The following is a 4,650-nucleotide window of genomic DNA, read 5'->3' as shown; positions in this document are numbered from 1 at the left end:
TGCCCATTTGATTGAGGATGGTAAGGCAAAGCTTTTCGGTGATAAACTCCATAACGAGCCAGCAATGCATCCAGTTGCTTATTCACAAAGTGTTTCCCTTCATCACTAATCAGAGCTCGGGGAGTGCCAAATCTAGTAAAAATATGTTTATGCAGAAAATTAAGCACAGTTTTACCGGCATTGGCTCTAGTTGCTGCAGCCTCCACCCATTTGGATACATAATCCACTGCCAATAAAATATATTCATTGTTGTAAGATGGTGGAAAAGGCCCCATGAAATCGATGCCCCATACATCAAACAGTTCCACCTCAAGAATCCCCTGTAAAGGCATTTCATTTCTCCTCGAGATATTACCAGTTCGCTGACACCTATCACAGGCTTTGACAAAAACATTGGCATCCTTGAATAATGAAGGCCAATAGAAACCACTTTGTAATACCTTGGCCGCTGTTCTTGATGCTCCAAAGTGCCCTCCGCATTGTTGAGTATGACAGTGATTAAGAATGGACTGCATCTCTTCTTCAGGAACACACCTTCTGATAATCTGATCAACACAGTGCCTATAGAGAATAGGTTCCTCCCAATAGTAGTGTTTCACCTCAGAAAAGAATTTCTTTAATTGCTGCTTTGACATTTCAGGAGGCACAATCTTGGCAACCAAGAAGTTCACTATGTCTGGAAACCAAGGGACAGCTAAAGTTTCACTTACCCCAAACAACTGCTCATCAGGAAAGTGATCATTGATTTGCACTGCCTTCTTATTTTCAGTCTCCTCCAACTCAAGTCTAGAGAGATGATCAGCCACCACATTCTCGCTGCCCTTTTTGTCACGAATCTCCAAGTCAAATTCTTGAAGCAAAAGAATCCATCTAATTAGGCGGGGCTTGGCATCTTTCTTTGACATTAAATATTTAATGGCAGAGTGATCAGTGTAGACAATCACTTTGTTACCAATCAGATATGATCTAAATTTGTCACAAGCAAACACAATAGCTAGCAACTCTTTTTCTGTAGTGGCATAATTCAGCTGAGCATCATTTAGAGTCCGACTAGCATAGTAAATAGACCTGAATACCTTGTCAATCCGCTGTCCCAGAACTGCCCCCACTACGTAGTCACTAGCATCGCACATCAACTCAAAAGGCAACTCCCAATTTGGAGCTATCACAATTGGAGCAGAAATAAGCTTTTCTTTCAAGAATTTGAAAGCCCTCAAACATTCGTCATTAAAATCAAAGACAACTCCATTCATAAGAAGATTTGAGAGAGGCTTGGACACCTTAGAGAAATCTTTGATGAATCTTCGATAGAACCCAGCGTGACCAAGAAAACTTCTAACTCCTTTGACTGAAACTGGTGGAGGCAGCTTTTCAATGGTAGAAATTTTTGCTCTATCTACCTCAATTCCCTCACTTGAAATTTTATGGCCAAGAACAATCCCCTCTTTCACCATAAAATGGCATTTCTCCCAATTCAGCACCAGATTTTCCATCTCACAATGACGCAACACGTTCTCCAAGTTACCCAAACAGAGGTCGAATGATGAGCCAAAAACAGAGAAATCATCCATGAATATCTCAATACACCGGTCTACCATGTCTGAAAATATGGCCATCATGCACCGTTGAAATGTTGCAGGGGCATTGCATAGTCCAAATGGCATTCTCCTGAAAGAAAATGTGCCATAAGGACATGTAAAAGTTGTTTTCTCTTGATCCTCTGGTGTAATAGCGATCTGATGATACCCAGAATACCCATCCAAGAAACAGTAGTAGCTATGGCCCGCCAATCTGTCAAGCATCTGATCAAGGAAAGGCAAAGGAAAATGATCCTTCCTTGTTGCCTTATTGAGCTTGCGGTAGTCTATACAAATCCGCCACCCCATTACAATTCTTGTTGGAATGAGTTCATTGTTCTCATTTTTCACCACAGTCATTCCACCCTTCTTAGGTACCACTTGCACAGGGCTCACCCATGCGCTATCAGAAATTGGGTAGATCACCCCAACATCCAACCATTTAAGAATCTGCTCCAATACTACTTCCTTCATAGCTGGATTGAGTCTTCTCTGGGCCTCTATGGATGGCTTGCTATTCTCCTCCAATAAAATTTTATGCATCACTGTCGATGGGATGATTCCTCTAATATCTGCCAAGGTCCACCCAATGGCCAATTTATGCTCCCTTAGAACCCTCAACAGTTTCTCCAATTCTACCTTTGACAGGTCAGCTAACACAATGACAGGTAAAGTTTCATTCTCTCCCAAATAAGCATAGCGCAAGTGATCTAGGAGGACCTTTAATTCCAACGGCGGTGGCTGCTGAATGGAGGTTAGCAGTTTATCAGTTGCATCTGCTATTTCCTGAAACTTCTTCCAATATGGTAAGAAGGAGTTTATCCAGTTTACACATTCTCTGATCTCAGCATCATCATCATCATCGCCCTCATCACCCAATAATACTGCCTCTAAGGCATCACTGCTCATCCTTCTCTAGGAGACTGCCTTTTCTATCACATCCACACTAAAGCAACTGTCACTAGCCACCGGATACTTCATAAACTTGAAGACATTAAAGACCACCTCATCTCCTTGAACTCTAAGCTTAAGCTCTCCTTTGTAAACATCAATAAGAGCTTGGCCTGTGGCTAGAAATGGCCTACCGAGAATAATCGGGACATCTGTGTCCTCCTGCATGTCCAGAACAATAAAGTCAGCTGGAAATATGAACTTATCCACCTTCACAAGAACATCCTCAATAATACCTCGTGGATGTGTTAACGATCGGTCTGCGAGCTGTAAAGTGACAGTTGTTGGTTTTGCCTCCCCCAAACCAAGTCTTTTAAACACAGATAAGGGCATCAGATTGATACTTGCCCCCAGATCACATAAGGCGTGCTTACATTCAAACTTGCCAATGGTGCAAGGTATGGTGAAACTCCCCGGATCTCTCAACTTTTGGGGTAACTTCCTTTGTAAAATCGCGCTGCACTCTTCAGTGAGTGCTACAGTTTCATAGTCCTCCATTCTCCTTTTCTTTGACAGAATCTCCTTCATGAACTTAACATAACTGGGCATCTGCTCCAAGGCCTCAGCAAAAGGAATGTTTATGTGCAGCTTTTTAAACACCTCAAGAAACTTAGAAAACTGTTTATCAAGTGTAGTCTTTCTAAGCCTCTGAGGGTATGGAACTCTAACTGGCTGCTCAATAACAACTGGCGGACTCTGTTTTGACTGTTGATGGTCTTCAGTAACCCTTTCTGAATCAGACTGTTCACCCATCTCTTTATTCTGAACCACTGCATGTGGAGGTCTAGGATGCTCAGTTTGCTTCCCACTCCTCAGAGTAATTGCCTGAACTTGCTCCTTGGGGTTGACTTCAGTATTACTAGGCAAGTTTCCCTGGGGTCTGTTATTGAGCATATTCGCCAACTGCCCAACCTGTGTCTCAAGGTTTCGGATAGAGGATCTGGTCTCAGTCATAAATTGAGTCTGAGTATTAGTAAGAGTCAACAAGGCAGCTTGCAGTTCATTAGGCCTCTCAGGTTGAGGCATTGATTGTTGAGGCCTAAGCTGTTGTGATGATGAAGCTTGATTCATAGGTGGCTGAGGCATGTTATTCTGAAATTGGCCCTGAAACTGAGGTTGTTGGCCTTGATTATTCTTCCAAGAAAAATTGGGATGATTTCGCCACCCAGGATTGTAGTTGTTGGAGAATGGATTATTGAGCGGCCTTTGAAAGTTTCCCACCGCTTGAACTTGAGCATGATCCATTGGGGTGTTATTATTCATACAGATAGGGCATTGATCGACAAAATGAGCACCACCACACATTTCACACCTCACTGCCATCTGAACCGCATTCGCTGATACAGTGCTCTGTTTCAACTGCTTTGTCAAAGAGGCTACTTGCGCTGTTAGAGCAGTGATTGCATCCAGCTCATGCACCCCAGCTACCTTTCTAACTCCTGATGATCTTTCCTCCGACCACTGATGGTTGTTTGTAGCCATGTCCTCCAGCAGCTCATAAGCACCAGTTGCGCTCTTGCTCATAAAAGTGCCACCCGCTGCAGCATCAATAATGGTTCTGGTTGTCGGACATAAACCATTGTAGAAATTCTGTACTAGCATCCACTGTTCAATGCCATGATGAGGATATCTTCTCAGGAGTTCCTTAAACCATTCCCAAGCTTCATACAGCGACTCTCCGTCATTCTGGCAAAAGTTATTGATCTCTCCCCTCAATTTAGCAGCTTTGGACGGAAGGAAGAATTTAGACAAAAATTTCTGAGCTAGATCTTGCCAGGTGACAATAGAGTTTGGCTGCAGAGAGTTCAGCCAACTTTTAGCTCTGTCCCTTAGAGAAAATGGGAAGAGCCTAAGCTTGATTACGTCATCACTCACCCCATTATATTTGAAGGTTCCACACAACTCCAGAAAGTTGGACAAATGGGTGTGAGGATCTTCAGAGGGCAACCCATTGAATTGCACAGAGGACTGCACCATTTGTAGAATAGCGGGCTTTATTTCAAAATTGTTGGCCTCTACAGCTGGTGGGCGTATACTATTTTGTACTCCCGTCAGAGTGGGTAGCACATAATCTCTCAGGCTCCTCTCAGCATTGGTCTGAGCCTGAACCCCTTGTACAACT

At 43.2% G+C, this 4,650-nt stretch overlaps 1 non-coding gene across 1 annotated transcript; it reads left to right on the top strand.

Annotated features, from left to right (window-relative positions):
- The first annotated feature begins 4,140 nt into the window (after nt 1-4,140).
- Nucleotides 4,141-4,247, top strand: LOC133807835 (small nucleolar RNA R71). The gene has a single exon (XR_009879725.1). It is a non-coding gene; the product is annotated as a small nucleolar RNA R71 (small nucleolar RNA).
- The last annotated feature ends 403 nt before the right edge of the window (nt 4,248-4,650 follow it).

The sequence above is a fragment of the Humulus lupulus genome, chromosome X (assembly GCF_963169125.1).
Source record: "Humulus lupulus chromosome X, drHumLupu1.1, whole genome shotgun sequence".
NCBI classification, from domain to species: Eukaryota; Viridiplantae; Streptophyta; class Magnoliopsida; order Rosales; family Cannabaceae; genus Humulus; species Humulus lupulus.
Note: the sequence above shows the minus strand (reverse complement) of the source record. Positions and strands in the feature narration are given on the sequence as shown.